Source organism: Manacus candei, unplaced genomic scaffold (assembly GCF_025592945.1).
Source record: "Manacus candei isolate 608988 ecotype Guabito, Panama unplaced genomic scaffold, ASM2559294v1 h1tg000018l, whole genome shotgun sequence".
NCBI lineage: Eukaryota > Metazoa > Chordata > Aves > Passeriformes > Pipridae > Manacus > Manacus candei.
Window position 1 is genome coordinate 6,630,376 of NW_026138066.1, and position 17,651 is coordinate 6,648,026.

The following is a 17,651-nucleotide window of genomic DNA, read 5'->3' on the forward strand; positions in this document are numbered from 1 at the left end:
ACCCCAGCTGGTGATCTATTTATGGCCTAAAGCATGAGGATTGATAGTCCTTATAATTGTTTTCTCAGCTACACTTGTATCCCTGCAGATGCTTTGCTTATTCATTTGAATCCTTTGTTGATAATCTTGCTAAAATATCTGCTTTGATAATAGTTGGCAGCCCTGAGCTACATTGGCTAATTATACTTTACATTAAAAATTGTTCCCTCCTATTTATTTTTAATTTGTTGCCTTTTAATTTCATCAAGTGCTACTTCATTTATATATTAGAGAAGAGGATAAAAATGGTGTATTTGTCTGACCTTTTCTGTGCTTTCCACACCCTCTATCTGCCCTCTCTTCACCATCCCTCCTCCTTAAGACTGAAGGAGTTTTAAGGTCTGATAGACGCTTGTCCAAGAACTCATTTACAGAATTTTAGCTCTGAAAGTGGGCACGTGATACTTTTCCAGTGTTCCCCTTGAGACCTCCAACCTCTGGCAGAACCATCATTCTTGGGTATTTTACATACCTCACAGCAACATATCTGCCCAGTTTCCACTGTCAGACAACTTTCTTCTATTTTTTTTCAGTAATGAAATCCATGAAATTATCCACTTAAAATACAATCCGCTGAGCGCATCCTTTTTCAGTCCTTGCAGTACTGCATCTAAAAACAGTGGCCTGTATCTTTGATCACTTCTGAAAGACATTCAGCAACTATGGTTTGTTCTGAGCAAGTCTTCCATGCTCGTTCTCTGACAGTGATTTATGACTAACCTGTACAATCTGATCAAAAAGATTATTAATTCTTTCTTTTCTCCCCCAGCTGTTTTTCGGTGAGCTACATTCAGTTGCAAAATCAGACAAGAGCAGGGCACTAGTTCTACCGTACCAATTATGCCATAAGGTGATTTCAAGAATGTGTTATCATTATACCTCCCAAAGTTTATCCCAAGTGCTGTACAAAGCAATGCACATGGAGGCCACCCTTGATGTAGGCTGGCTTCAAAACCAGAGACCTTTTCTGAGAGGACTGTGCCAAAAGGGGGGCAAAAATAAAGTATTTGCCCTCAGGGGTCTATATAACACATCTTCAGCTTTTCGCCTTCTCTCCCTTCCAAGTTCCTTTAATGATCTGATCCAAAGTCCAGGAAAACAATTTGAGATGTTTCCATTAGCTCACACAGGCTTTTCAGATAAGACTGCAATTCTCCTCTGGACTCTTCAAAATCTGTTTGGCATCATCATTCACAGAATTACAGAACCACAGAATGGTTGAGGTTGGAAGGACCTCTGGAGGTTATTTTGTCCAACTCCCCTGCTCAAAATAACATCAACTACAGCAGATTGGTCAAGGTCACATATAGTTGGTGTTTGAATCTTCAAGTATGGAAGCATCAGAACCCCTCTTGGCAACCTGCTCCAGCATTTGAGTATTTACTCATAGAAAAAGTGTTTTCTTATGTTTAAATAGGACATCCCACTGTTCAGGCTGTGCCCATTGCTTCTTGCCCTGTTACTGGGCAAAACTGAGCAGTCTCTGTCCTTTGCTCCTCCCATCAGGTATTGATACACATGGATAAGATCTCCCTGAGCCTTCTCTCCACCAGGTTGAGCAGTTCCAGCTCTATCAGTCTCTCTCTTTTTCAGGAGGTGCTTTGACAGTTGCTGGAAAGGCAGCACCAGTGAAGTGCTGGTGAAGGGAGCAGTGCTGAAGGACATTCTGCAAGGGACCAAGAGTGTCAGAGTGGGCTGAGCCAATGGTTACAAAAGTCCCTCTCCCTAGGCATGAGGAAGTCAAAAAATGGACAAAACCAGGGCTTTAAAACAGCCCTGGATGAAATTAATACATAAAAAAAGTGGAAAGCAGGAATTGTTTTAACAGTCAAAGTGGTTTTTTTTATTCTTCAGAAAACATGACACAAGAGAACTGAAGGCAAAGAGTACTACTCTTTGACTGCAGCCAAACTCAGGAAATTCAGGCAAAGGGGCTGAAAGTCAGGAGTTTTTACTTAATGCAGATCGACACATCTATGCACATGCTTTGGCAGCAGCACTGTATGGATGGTGAGGATGGTCCCATGCCCCTCTCACGCCTCTTGCAGTGTCCCCCCCAATAACATGCAGACCAGGGCAGAGTGCCTTTGGGCAGCTAGCAAAACCCCAAAGCACAAGATCTGACCAGTCATAACAAGTGCTCCTAAAAAGGCTGAAACTTGGGCCAGATGTGCAAGGCCCTCATCTTCTTGTTAAAAAAGCTGTGGCCATCTATACAATTTCTTCTTCCCTGCCTTTGGGATATCAGCTCTCAAAGTTTGCCAGCATTGTCTATGCTTTCCAAGGACGATGCTGGATTGCTGGCCATTCCCAGGCTATCAAAGTGATATTAGGAAAAGTCACTGCCCTACTGCTTTCCTTTTGGAGCAGTTGGGAACCTTGAAAAAACACATCCAATCTGCAGCAGAAAGGAAGAAAGTCCAAGGAGAAAACCTGAGCAGCTCCTGCCCCAAGTCAAGAGGGGTTGCTGCCTGCTTGGGTTGGTTGAGGGGGTAATTAGAAGTACCTGCTTCCTTCAATCTGGCTGCTCTCAACCATAGCTACTGCCTCCTGTCACCACAGCAACAGCCTGCAGCCAGGTTTATCATCTTTCTCTTGGTGATGCCTCCCCTTTCCCACATCCCTCACCCCCCTCCTTTTCCCCGTGCCTGAGCCTGTAATTAATTGCAGCTGCTGACAAAGCCAGTCTTCATAATCTGCATCATTCAGTCAGAAGTTTCATTATTAATTAACTTCTTTCAAAGTTTAAATCTACTAATTACAAGCAAACCCATGCACATGTTCTCCCCACCCCAGCCCTTCCTCACTGCTGTTCTCCCTTCCCACAGTGTCACTCCCAGTATCTTTCCCCGTGAAATTTGAGGCCTCCAGCAGGTTTTAAAAACTAAAAGAAGACACACTCAATTTCTGCCCGTTCTCATCATCTCCTCTCCTTGGCCACCAGAAGGTGCCTCAGAGGAAGGTACCAGAAAACCTGCAGCAATCTGCTATGTTATAACTTGCCCTTAAAGGGAGTGTTTTCACCTAACAGTGACAGTTCACAGTTGATTCAAGCCCTTTCAGATAAAAGAGTCATGGCCCTCATTTGAAAAACAGAAAAACAATAAAAAGTATTTCCTGACTCCTTTTAACCGTGGACTATTCTCATTGTGCACATAAATATCTCTGCCTTGTAAAAGTCCTGTTAAGCTCTTGGTTTCAGTACTGTCTTGTGACATCAAGATCCATATCTAGGTTAACTATATTTTGACTAAAACACTTGTACTGTAGTTGGTGCCTACCTGTGGCAATAACACTTTTCTTTGCTGCTGGCTGCCATCCCTGTCCTGCACCCTGAGCAGGACCTCACCTGAGCAGCTGCTGGCCAGTCCACTGTCTTCCAATGGACAGGGCAAGTCTGGGATGGAGAGAGACTCAAGAGGGATATGCATCACCAGCACATGCCAGGAGAGACCCTTAATCCACTCCAAACCATCCGGCACATGCCAAAAACCACAAGTTGCAAGACAGTTAAGGTGTTTCTGGGAGCTGGACGTATTGTGGTAGTGCTTGATAACATGACTATATATAATGGAAGATGATGTTCGAAACAGATGATAGGAGACAGGCAAAGCTTTTGGGCTCGATTCCTGAATGACAAATAGCAGAAGCAACGTCTGCTATGTTGGAGCTGTAAATAGCTTGCACTTAAAAAACTGAGTACAACAACATTCTTGGGATTGGCTTTAATCTCTATTTTCTATCACGGACAAAAATACAACAGAGCAAAATAAAAAGTACTTTTGGGTCCCCTCTGCTTTTTCTCTATCATCAGCTGAACGGTAAGAGTACAAGCAGGCATGAAGAGCTCCCTACTGGCTGGCAATCCTGAAACCACAGAAAATACATAAGCTTTACAAGCATGACAATCCCTCAGTCTTTCCTGTTGCTGTCCACAAACCACTCCTGGGGTCCTTGTGCCAGTTAAGATCCTGAATATCTCAGACCTGGTTCATCTGCAGTAGAAATGCCTGAGAAGAAAGCGCTTACGGCAAAGCAGAAAAGCCAGCCCTGTGGTATGGCTAATCACAGTAGAACCCGCTCCTGCCCCAAAATGGAGAGAAGGGCAGTTCAGTCACTGCAGTGGAAACGTGAAGCCCCGTGCAATGCATCCCAAACACCAGCCAGCCATCATACAACTCCTTGTGGCCTCCTGCCTCTGAGCTTGTGCCAGGCAGGCTCAGCTGAGGGCAATGTGCAGGTGAAACGTCACACCTCCATCACTCCTCTCTGCCTCCCCTTTGAGCCCTACCACTCATCCTACCATCCTTCCCACCAGTTAAATGGCTTCACTCTGTCATTCCAGTCTGCAGTGATTACATTTTCTTTCCCTCCTTTTTGAAATGAGCTAAGGACAGAGCTGTGTTCCTTCCCTACTTTCCTCACCTGCTTTGTGACTGTCCTGCAAGGAGCCAGGAGGATGCTGTACCTGCAGCAGGACAGTTGATGTTTCGTTTACAGTGGAAGGAGTGATTTCTTATAAAGATCAGAGAAACAAGTAGCTCCAAGGAAAGGGGGTGCTCATTTTCTCTACCTCGTTGCTTTTGTCTTTTGCAAATGCTCTCACAGGCAAGTTTCATTTTTTGCCCCCTCCTACTTTTTCTTATTACCACTTAGCCTTTGTGGTTTTTTTTTCTTTCTATGCTGATACATAGGAGTTTCATTGTCTTTTTCTACAAAACAAACTGACAGAATCAACAGGGTTCTTTCTCTTCAGCCTCAATCTGCTAAGCTAACTCACTAGAAAAAGTTGAATGTAACACTTAATGTTCACTCAAAGAAAAATACCTCTCAAAATGTGTTTGTGTTCAAATAGATCAAAACAATCAAAACATTTCTCAGAACAAAAAGCTTTAAAAATCCTATTTTGGAAAGACTGGAGCATTTCGGCTTTGTCTTTTTTAGAGCAAAGCATTACAGAAAAAGGTTGGAGTTTTTTGACCTACATAGAAGACTGGTTTTGAGTTCTGAGTCCACTGGAAATCAAATGCCAACATCCAGCATTGCAATGCTGGGGGCTTTCATGGTGGCCAAGCCACAAGGGGCAATTTATAAAGCCTTTTTGCAAGTACTCGAGATAGACATGCTCTAGGTGTTCCCATGTCACGTAATCTTGTACATGTTTGCTTTCATCACATCATCGTTTACACATTCCTCTCATGAAAGAGGAGCAACTGAACTTTAGACACCTGCCATATGCATCACTAAGGTCTTCAAGTCTTCAATAATATTGATACCAAAGAAAGGACTTTAATGCTGCCAACCACAGCAAGACTTATATGTTGATTTGAGAGGCACTTTTCATGGCCAGGCTTCGCGAACGAATATTTGGGAAGGGCTCTACCCACGTTTGTTACAAGCACGCTGGCGGCTAAAGAGGCCAATACGAGACAGGTACATCTGGTTGCATGAGAGGCACTAGGGAAGGTTTAAATAACTTGTGATGATGTTACTGGGAGGCAGTATGGAGATTTTAAATATTTGGCAATGCTTCTATGTTTCTGCCATTTGGAAGGGACTTTCTATCAAGAACAGATTCATTAGAAAAGAGAAAGACTGTTGTATCCATGTTAAATCAGATAAACCCCAACAAAACAGAGCACCATAGGTCAGCCTCTCTGATCTAACTTCCAAGGACTGCTCAGAAAGTGGGTCCTGTATGAGGCTATAATGGGTTTTGGCTGCATAGCTCAGTTTTCATTAGGCTCTAAGTTTTATTTGAATTAAAGTCAGTTGTTTCTTATGCACCACGTCATATTCCCCTGCAGAGTTAGGCAAGGATGAAGATGGCTTTTGAAAAGTTTTGTTAGGGTTTTTTTTTATTATTAGGGAAACAAAAACTCTTTACATAATGATTTACTTCAGTTATTCTAACTGGATCCATTAAAATCTCAAGTCCAGTAAAACCAAAAATAGAAAAAAAATTTCTGTCAGGAAAAACATACAATAAAGATTAAGAAGCTCAGAAGGAATCTGAAGAACAAATAAACAGATGTATTAACACAATGAGACAAGTCTTCAGATATTCCAGAAACAGGAAGACAATGGGAGATCTCTGACCTAGTGTAGGGCCACAAAAGGCCACAGTAGGCCCCTAATCAAATGGGAGGTTGCAGGGAGAAAGCAAGGCTTCTTTAAGATACTCTTCACCACAGCAACCCCAGGACTCACTGGTACTAAAACCAGCAGAAGTTACACCAAGAATTCTGGTTGGCTGTCACGGTACCTGGATGGATAACTTGGTCTTCTAAAGCAACCTGGTGTTTTCCTCAGAAGAATTATGCAGATCCACTGCTAATTATTCAAATATCTCAAAAATGCCATGCATCTTCATCAGTGCTGCTACACAGTCCTGCTATTAATGATTACCTCCTGCCTGTAGCAGCTGAGCCCCAGAGCTTCTTGACTGATAATGACCCACCTCCAAATTGCATTTAGCTTTCAGGGTACAACAGAGCATCTGTTTAACAGTGTGTATCATTCCTACAGAGCTGTTTACTGTAGAAAGCATGGAAAAAATATAGTACCTAGAAAAAAAACCACCCAAGAATCTTTTTTTAGGTCAGAAGAAAGTAATTACCCAAATTTAAACTTAAGCAGGGTATTAGAGGTAATGACTGTTCCTGGAGAAAGAGCTTTTTAATATCCTCAGATGGCTGGGATTGTGGCTGCCTGTCTTTCTTGCCAGGAAAGCAATACTCCACCATGCTGTGGAACCAGTTCAAGACTGACTTGAGGAATCACACCTCCCGCTGACTCCCAAATGGTGCCTCCTGCAGCATTCTGGCTCTGCCTTAGAGACTGCCATCCAAAACCTGACCCAGCTTCACATTAGGAGCTTCAACAAGGTCACAGTATGAGGCAATAGGACTGCAATAGGACTGGAACATTATTGTGCTATATGACAAGTGAAAGAATTTTGCTCCAAAATCTCCTAGTCAAAGTGGCAGTTTTAGCAGTTGCTTCCTGCTGCAGATGGAGCTGTAGGGGTAACAGATATAAGAGAAGGACCACCTGAGGAAACCCCCTGAACCACAAAACCAGGGTCCAAACATTAAAATCCTTACTGTTTACTGGTATTTCACCCAGCAGAGGCAATTCTCTACTGGCATCAGTGGCAAAATACAGACCTTAGAAGAGTTAGTCTTTGATTTTGGACTCAGTTGGACCTCTGCTCTAGAGAAGAGCTGAAGTTGGCAGCCAAAACAGGAAGGAATTTGCAATCCAGGAGTGATTTGAATTAGTAATGTGCTCCAGAGTGACAAAATCTGAATTTGAACAGTGTAGCTGAATGCTCTGATATATATATATATATATGCCCCATCATATATGACCCCAGGAAGTGACATGATCAGAGAGACTGGTGGAGTTACCGTTCTTAAACCAGAGCCTGAGCCATGGAGGTTGGGATGAGCGTTGACTTTTTATCAGATTTAATCTGGATGTGGTCAAGCTTACTTGGTGGAAATTTCCTTCCAAAAATGTAAAAACAGTGTTTTGAAAGGAAAAAAAAAAAAGTCAAAATATCTCCCAATCCTCCCTCCACTTCATTGCCCTGCCTCCCAGCGACCCCATCCAAAGTTGTGTAAGTCTTCCTTAGCATTTGTCAAACTAAAGCAACAGTCCTGACATGTTTGGTGGTACTGAAGTTCCTTCTTTTGCCGTCATGTCATGATAGGTTTGAATGGGGTCTTTATCTTGACTGGGCCCACTAGACATAACCACTAAATAAATACAGTCCCATAATAGCAGTGTTTGTGTGACCCAACTTCAAGAAAGGGAGAGGAACAAACTAGTGAAAATGGATTTAGGAGGGCAGGGAAGACAGAAAAAAAGGAAAGTCTTGCTTTTATACCTCCCTATTGCTCCTAATGTTCTCTGGTTTGTCTGGGGTTTTTTCTTCTGCCTTGGTATCTCTCTTCTGCTTTCCAGATCTCTCTTTCCCCACTCTACCAAAAAGAAATGCTTAAATATTTGGAATGAAACAGCATAAAGGGGGGAATAAGTGTTTCTTCAGGAACAAAGAACAAAGACCCAGGTTTTAGAAGACGTGCAGGTCCTTAAGAATGCAGAGGAACATTTTGGGACCTTTGACAGCATATAGATCCCTGCCTCCCCACTGACATTGGTGAGACCAAATTGTCCCCCTCAAACCTACAAGATGATCTCTCTGGTAGCTCACAAACTCAAACAGGTGCAAAGAGGACACACATGGAATAAGGACAGTTGGCTGTAAAGTGCCCTGCAACATCTAAAGCAAGGTCAATTCCTTCAGTTTCCAGCAGAACTTTCACCTTCCCAGTAAAAGGTTATCTTCTTATCTTCTTTTTGATGCTATATAGGTGTGGAGTTTGTTCTCTTGTTGTGGGTTTAAGGCTTAGCGGGCCTTGGGAAATGGTCTGTGGGGCATGAAGATATTCCAAAGAACCTCCTGAAACAGGTACTGCTGTGCAGCTGCCTGTCAACTGCCAGGTTTGGAGGACTGGGAGTCACCTCCCCAAGGTGAGGGACAGACAGGTGGAGAGCAGACAGATGTGGGTCCTGGATACTGAACTTTACTGCAAATACAAGGAACGATGGAAACATTTGTCTTTGAATAAGAAGCTGTTTCTATGGAAAGGGAAAAGAGCAGCAGAAGCCTCACCAGCACTGAAGGTCTAAAACCCACTTAACACTCATTGTGTTCCTGTTCCTTTTTCTTGCACTCATCTCTCGGTTCATAATTGCTGTCTTTCTAGTCCATACTAGTCTTCAGATGTTAAACATTACTTTTTCCACTCTCTGCAACTTCCCACCTATCCTTGTAAAATGTCACACGAGTTCAAGCTGAGCTTACAGGGACGTACAACTCAAATATCTCTGAAGGGAGTACAGAGCACCTTTTATTAAAGGCCATCTTACCTTACAGGAATGTGAAGATGACAATGAAAGTACAAAGGACAGGTTATGGATCTTCTCACAGTTTTAAGAGGTGTGTGTGCCCTTCTGCACAGGGGCTCTGCTCTCTGCAAGTGTCATGGCAGTACCCTGTACCCCAGCACATCACTTGGTGAAGGATGTGGAAGTGAGCACCTTGCTCCCCCAGACAGCCCATTTCCAAGGCTAAAATATCCTAGAGGGTACTCTGACTCCCTTAGCAGTACTGCACTGGAGGGACATAAAGACACTTTGCTTTTCTCCCTTCTCCCAGGTAGGTGACTCTTTCAGTGGATGCAGCCTCACTAAATCCTATGCTTGCTGCTTGGCTTAGCAGGCTTTTCTGATGAGTGCTTCAGTACAGAAAAGAAAGTCATGTGGTGACAAAGCTTTGCAGCAAAGTAAATAAAGATTAATTCAGAAGTGTAGGGAGTGCTCGGTAAGGTCACTCAGAAGAAATTGCATACAGTCTAAGCAAAACATAGGGCAATAACAGAAAGAGCTGGGTATGAGCTCCTGTTGGTTTTTTCATTATTGGCTGTAATTTAAACAATTTTCAGAATTTAAGTTGCCACCACCCTATATTTTGAATGCACATTTTTCCCCTAACAGTTTTTATTTTTTGAAGGCTTGTAGCTGGCCCCTCTACCCTGGTTCCCAGAATATGCTGCAAAAATTGGCACTGATGGCCTGCAGGACACGTGTCTGGAGAAAAGACTGATTGCAAATGACTGAGCCAATCTGTCTCAGCAGATAACTGGAAGCTAGGAGCTTCAGCCAGCACGCAGGATCACAGCAGCTGCTGGAACCTCCTCGAGGACACAAATGGGCTATGGATGGACTCCTGAAAAGGAAGGTCCTGTTGTATCTGTGTGACAGAGATACCTGCGAAGGGTAGGAATGATTTTCATTATTTAAGCTTCTCATCTGAGGAGGAAAATGGACCCTGTGGTGCATGAGCAGATGTGTCAGCACTCCTTGTACATCTGGTCTCTTTCTCTTCCATCCCTCCTCTTACATCCTGCAAAGAGCAGTCAGTGAAAATGAGATTATCTAAATTGTATAGTCCTTTCCTTCCAAACGCTGTGTAAATTTTCATTAAATTCGCTAAATTAGCACATATACCCCTTAAGGTGCATAAATACTTCACCTTTGTTACTGATAAGAAGGCAAGCAGGAGATGAGTAGGTTTTTTTAAAAGTGTCCCTAGTCTGGGTTTTCCAATGCACAAGCTTCACAGAGACTGGTTTTCAGGAGTGTGTAATACTTGTAATTTCTAATACAGCCAACAGGATTTGTGAAGCTCCAAGTCTCTGGCTCCCAACATATCAAGTCAGATGGCAAAAATCAGAGTTCACTTAAAAAAAAAACAAACCAAAAACATTACCCAGCAACAACACAGTAAGTCACTGCCTGGGACTGCATTAAGATTCAGGTGTTCCTGACACCCAGTACATTTTCACTGAAGACCTCAGCTTTCTGGCTAGTTGACAGATTGCACCATGCCAGGGAAAGGAGCCAACGTGACTCATGCTCAATCACTGCGATGTCGACAGTATTGAGTGCTGTTTTAGGGGGAAGTTAAATGCTGTGAATGTGCTAAGCATTATCAATATTAAAATGTTATTAGTATTATTTATGAGGTATCTCCACGTGTCCTAGATGATGGTAGCCAAGATCAAATTATGCAAAATGTTACATAAACATGCAGTATAACATGCTGCCCGCTCCAAAGAGTTTTTAATCTAACCGAACAGGACAGACTAACGATGCATTATGATCCCTGCTTTGCACACAAGAAGCAAGAGCACAGAGAAATGAGTGCATTTACCCAAGGGCAGACAGGAGACATGGGGCACAGCTGGAAACTGAGCAAGAGTCTCCCAAATTCTTTTCCAGCATCTTTGACCTAAGATCATTCTCTATCTCAGTTACAACTCCATTTGATGAAGACAGTGCTCACAGGGACAATGGCTCTCCCATAGATCTTTCCTGAGAACAATGGGAAAAGTGTCAAAGTTCCACTTTGTAGAGGCAAGTAATGTACTGCATATAGATTACCATAAGTGTAGGACCCCCTAGAACCCAGAGAGGTCTCTGGCTGTTCAGGTGTGCAGTGGATGGACAAGCAAGAGCCAGAATACCTAAGTTCTCTACCTCCATCTTCCATTGATACCTTCACTGGGACCTCAAGATAAAATTCAGCCCGTAGATAGTTATGATAATGTAACACCTAAAGCCAGTCTAAAACCCAACACACCTTTCTCTTTTTCCATCTGCCAAAGAATTTGCTACCTCCCAAGGGCACTCCAGGTTTCTTTAATAAAAGTATGCTGTATCATCCTGTGTAAGCACAAGTTGTCAACATGTTGACTGCAGAATGGCCATCTCTGAAAAAGGCAGCTCCTACACAGTGTGTTGCTAATAGCACAGGCTAGCTAAAGTCTCCATCATCAGTATAGCAGAGTTCTGCTGCCTCTTTGATGTCTTTCTGCCTGTTGTATTCATCACCTCTCTTCAGGTTTAGGACTGGTACCGCATTTGTATTCCTCTGACCTATTTGTTTTCATATAGATTCAACTTCACACTCTATTTATTCTAGAGTTTTTGACAGCCTCTGGAAATACATGCTTCTTCCTCTTATTTACAGTCTAAATTATTTTTCCCTACTGTTTCCACTCACAAACTATGGATGTGTGTTAAACCCATTTTATTTTGGACATACCAGTTGCAGCTCAGCCCATTACCCCATCCTATCCAGCCATGCCAAGTATTTCCCTTTCTCTCTTCAGAGAGTCTTATGAGCCTATTGGTTTTGTTTTAACTTTTAACAACCATCTCCAATTCTGTGTGATTCTGCAGGAGCTGCTCCCTTATTGGATTGCTCTTCACTGTCTCACAGACATCCATCTTCTGTCACATTAATTACTGAGCACCAAAGGATCATATGCATTTCCGTTGTGTCCCACAGGTTCCATTACCTTCCCTAGTCAACTATCCTCAGACTCCTGCCTCCTCTCCATAGCACATACTGATTCAATACTGCCCACTGCAAAGGTATCCCTTCCCACAGCAGGCAGGTTGAAACTAGATGATCTTTAAGATCCCTTCCAACCTGAACCATTCTATGATTTTATTGAGGATGGTGAGGCACTGGAACTGGTTGCTCAGAGAAGGACTCCCAAACCTGGAAGTCTTCAAGGACAAGTTGGAGGAGGCTCTGAGCAACCTCATCTAGTGAAAGATGTCCCTGCCTATGGCAGAGGTGTTGGAACAAGATGAGATGTGAGGTCCCTTTCAACTCAAACTATTCTATGACACTTAACTATGTAAGTTCCAGCAGAATGCTTCCCTTTCACTTATAGCAATAGAGACTTTGCCATGAAGATGGAATAAAGATGATTATTTTGCTAGGACATAGCTAGGACAAAATGCTGGTGAGCAGAGTACAAAACCCAGTCATCATCCCCTACCCCAGAGGAGGGCTCAAGTAGGGTCTCAGCAGCCTGAAAAGGTCTACTGCAGGGAAGGCTGCATCATGATGCAGACATTTCAGCCCCTGGATCAGTAGATCACCAAGGCAAAGAGACACCAAATTATTGATAACCTGTCCAACTGAGCAAGATGAGACATTGTCACCAGGGACCAGATATACATGATAAATTCATTCTTTGTAGATTAGAATGGCTGATTCATGCCCAGTGCAGCTCTGTCAAAGGGCCCATCAGGAGCAGTAGCTTCGTGTGCTGTTCTCCAAGAAAACGCACCAGCTACTACCAGACTCAGGGTACTTGCAGCTGGCAGACCCATCAACTTCTGCAAATTTATTCTCCAAACCCTTACATGCAGTATCCTTTTTCAAACAGATTTAGTAGTGACTTAACAAAGCTCATCTTCTCTACATAATCTTTTTTTTCAGCTGACAATGATTCTTCCTGTCCAGATACAATCAGACTTGGACCCAGAGGTGTACTAGAAAAGACTATCATAGAAGCTTTAGCTTTAGGCTTTCTTGCTAATAATCTACCTTTATATTTCAAGACTTACTTCCTGCAGATTCTTATATGCCTGACACTAAGCTATACCATAACCACAGCTGTCTCTAATGTACTCATATACCTTGTGTGATTTGACACCCTTGTATCCAGAAGGCAAATCACTTTACACATCTTATGGCCATCACACATCCAGCTGTCTGCGTGGCAGACAACAGAATTATCTCCTCCCCTCATAACCTGTTTGCACATCACACCTGCTCAGCTTACACAGCCTATATAGTGACTGTCAAAGGCAAACCAGAAGCTGTCTGCACTACTGGAAAGCCAACATCTCTTAAACTCAGAATGACACCTGACTGGGAAAGCAGCACAGATGCAAACTGACTAACAAATTCATCCTCCTCATCACAATCAGCAAGGATGGGAGTTCTGGAGAGGAAAGCTGGGAGTTGGAGGGAAGAAGTCCCTTTGTCTAGTTGCATGTCTAATAACTCTGCTGATCACATGTGCTTCTCCAAGCAGAAGTAGAGCACAGTCCTGGGCCTGTCCCGCTTCAGCTTATCTGGAAATGACAACTCAGCAATGACAGGACTTGACAAGGAACGTGAAAAAAAAAAAAAAGCAGAAGAGTTTTCTTAGAGAGTCAGGATGCAGATAGAGACCTGAGGGGTGAGAAGTCATTGCTGGGACCTGAACACACACTGCTTCATGTGCCCATTCCCATGGGATGCCGTGCTGTGTAGGAAGGATGTCTGTTTTGGTCTGAGTCAGATAAGGGTCAGAAACATTTTCCCTCAAATAGTTGCAGTGACCATTTATCAGTAAGGAGATTAAAGGATGGTCCCACCATAGCACCTCTTTGAAAAAGGAGAAAACTCCTCTGTATCACCAAATTTTTCTGGAAGGAGTTGCCATACCTGTTCCTATGGCAGGAAGCTGAAGCAGGAGGCATCTGCGCCTCCACAACATGTAAAGCACAGCCTCCTCTTAGGCACGCTTTGAGCGCCCACTTCGCTTCATCACATTTAAAAACCTTTCATATTTATGACAGTGAGTGGAAGGAAAAGAAAAACCAGAGCGTAGGTCAGGATAGTAAAAACAGTCTTGGCACGCCTGGAGGAGACAGTCACTGTGAACCCACAGTAAATCTCAAAAAGCAACCAAAAGAGTTCCCATCACTTTCCCAGAAAGAACAGCCTGTCCCTAAAGCCATTTCTATTCCCAACCCCTCTACCATCAAGAAGGATGACAAATCATCAGCCAACAGCAAGATAGCTGAGTTCCTGTGGTCCCATGGGGTAAGGGACTCTTGCCAGGGAGTGATAGGGGCCAGGGCAGCCACAGCATGCCAGGTCAGGAGCGAGCCATGCACTCAAACCCCTGCATGCTGCACCAGGCTGATAAAGCAATTTCCCCCACACCACTCTCCCTCACTCTGCACCCTTCCCACTCACCTACCACTAAAATTGGGGAGGAAGGTACAAAGGAAAATCAAATTTGCGCTAATATTTTGTGCATGGTGACCCCTATTATAATTTTTTTTTGTTTAAATCTAGCTTCATTTCTCCAGGATAATTAGTGCTAGCAACCCTTCAAAAAAAACTTTTCAGCCTCACAGAGCCGTAAATTTCCAAGTGGCAATTGTCATGACAGACTGCACTGTCACGTACAAAGCTTTTACTGGTCCTGTCTCACTGGGCTTTAAGACCATTTCCATGAAGACTCCACACACACAGCTGATCCTTTCCTCTCCTGTTAGCAGTCACACTTCTCTCTCACACTCTTCCTTTCAGGTTCCCATATGCTGCCTGACAGAGTTTTGTTTGAAAGTGCATTAAAAAAACCTCACAGACTAATGGCCCATTACAGGCTGCTGCATTACAGTTTTTCAAAGGAAGTATGCCCAGGCATGTGTAACATGCAAGGATAGAGACCACATACAAAGGACAATATCAGCTGATAGAGCTCTTTCACTGGGGAGTCATGTACAGTCAGGGGATTCAATGGTCTATCAAGTGTTTTGTTTCTTCCCATAGAAAGTCCAGGCGTTTTGATGATACATTCGATTGGTCAAAATCCTCAATTTTAAACCACTCATACCTACTTGGAAAAAAATCTCTTGAGAAGGCCTTTTCTTCCCATGTTTGAGAATTCCCCCACGTTTTCCAATTAACCCTAGTTTAAAAGAAACAGAGAAATAAGAAATCATTATTCTCTCTCCTCATTGCACTGAAACCCTGTGCTCTGCATAAGGAGCTGCTGTGATCCTTTAGCACCTTTTCCTGTAACTACCACCATCCAGGTCCAAAACAAAGGCACTGAAGCCAGCAAAATCCTCCACATTACACAGACAGGGTCCATCTGTCAGCCCACAGCCTAGAGAATTTCTCCAAACACAGATTAAGCCTTAACAGCTTGAGTTAAGGTCAGACAACCATTTCCAGCTCCCCTTCCCAGACTCCATCAAATCTTAGCTACTGCACCTCTAATCTCAATAGCACATAAATTTGGCGATTCATATTTATTTTGGTACATAATACATAAAGCGGGACCAGCATGGACATGCATGTTCAGGTTTGTCTGCTTGTTTGGGGCAAGAGTAGAACTAACACATTCCCTTTCCCTCCAGACACTGTGGCCACTCTGGGTCAGGTTTTTGCTTCTTGTTTCTCCTCCCAGAGCACTGTCCTCACTGACAGTTCTACCACAGCACAAACTGGGATAAAATGATCAGGGCAGAGGAGAGCAGGAACCCATGAAACACATCATTCCTATGGAAATGCAACCAGTTTTGTTCCTGATCCAGGGGGAATCACCCTTGCATAGGAAGGAGCCTCCCCACATTCTAGCAGTTCTTCTGCTTCCCTTCTAGTTTTGAAATGGCTCAAAAAAACTAGAAAAAGCAGTTTAGCATGAAAGTTATCATGGGTTATCTTTTAGGAACAGAGATGGTTCTTTCTGGCCCCAGCAGATGGAAGCTGATGGCACATTACACACCTGACCCTGGCAGGGACAGAAAAACAGCTGCAGGAGAACAGATCTGAATTCCCCAAGCCCTTCATAATGCAGCCGCTTTTTAATGCACTTTAGAGGATGTGATGCTGTGATGGAAAGGTTTTATTAACACAGAACCTGCATAATTCAATTGTAGGTTTTAATCCATTCCAAATCACGTCAATAAAGTCTGTCTGCCTAATCCCCATTCTACAGCTGGAATAGCAGAGAATGGTGGCTCAGCTGAAGGAAATAGAAACTAGGACAACTCCAGTGCTTACCACTCAGTGGCTTTCCAGCCAGGTCCTATTATTTGTACAGGGGCAGGAATTGTCTGTGACTCCATCAGTCAGTGGAGCTCTACACCCATTTACCTGTCAACATAGCATCATATCTTGGTTGACTGTTTGGGTTGGAAGGGACCTTAAAGATCATGTAAGTTCCAACCCCCCTGCCATGGGCAGGGATACCACCCACTTGATTGGGTTGCTCAGGGCCTCATCCAATCCAACCTTAAACCAGGGGAACAGAAGATGGCAACTGCTTTAGTCTTTCAAGTGTAATCCAATGCTACATGTGGGACAGGACCACACAATTATAGTCAAAAGCAGAGCTCAGATTTGTTACAGTTGATTTATTAGACCACTTGCACATAAATAATCACATTTTCTGCAATGCAGAGATAACGTTGGACAATCAACCTGGTTTTGAGACACACTAAAAACTGCAGAAAAAGCAACCTCATAGCAAGGCTGGGATAAAGATATCTCACCCGTGGGAGCTGGGCTCTGCAAGAATGTTTAAATGGAAGTAGACAAACACCCAGCACGTATTGTCTAGTTAGGAAAGCTGGTTGGTAAGCCTGAAAAGACCTGTCTCAAGTCTAACATGGAAGACAGTGAGACACAGGGGTTTTATCAGTTACTACAGTAAAAGATGGATGGATTTGGTGCTTGTGACAGAATAATGAAGAGAGAAGCCAAAATCCAGGGCAGGGTTTGCACGACCAAATTCCATCACTCAGAAATGTCACTTCTGATTTCAGATTAAAACTTCCACCTCTTGCTATAGCAGCACCTCCAGCTCACCTAGACCTATGCACAGGCTGGTGAAACATTTAGCTATGGTTGTACGAGCAAGCTTTGGAAAGAGCTCTCTATGCTGCCAGGCTCGTTTTGCTGGTGTCGTGTGGACAGGGTCTCTGTTCAAGCATTTCTGCTCTTTTTCTTTGCCATGAGGTTACTCTGTTTCTAGACTACACAATTATAATCATCATTCTCAGCAGCAGTACTATTTATTATTAGATGATCAAATCTAGAGAAAAAAAAAGAAATGCAGATCCCTGTAATGTTGTTGGATGTGTAGGAAGGGAAGAACTGTTTATTTTTCACTGACCCTTTAAAACAAATGTTTTCCTGTCTGGATTAGAAAACATGCCATGTCTGAGTAAAATTTAGCTCAAATCTCCTTTCTGTTTTTTTGTTGATCCTCAAACAGGGAATTTCAGACTGTTTCACTGATGAGAAAAAAATGGATTTGGTTTATTTCAGGAGTGGAGGTTGTGCCTTCGTTCTCTCAGATATATGAAACATCCCTTGATTGTGCAAATGCATCCTGATGGTGTCTTTGTGTTCTTGTCACTCTTGATTTATAGGGGCCTTTTCT

At 43.2% G+C, this 17,651-nt stretch overlaps 1 protein-coding gene across 1 annotated transcript in view; it reads right to left on the minus strand.

Annotated features, from left to right (window-relative positions):
• The window catches only part of CACNA1I (calcium voltage-gated channel subunit alpha1 I), a 174,969-nt gene that overhangs the window by 92,526 nt on the left and 64,792 nt on the right, over nucleotides 1-17,651 (minus strand). The gene's annotated exons all lie outside the window — the stretch shown is intronic.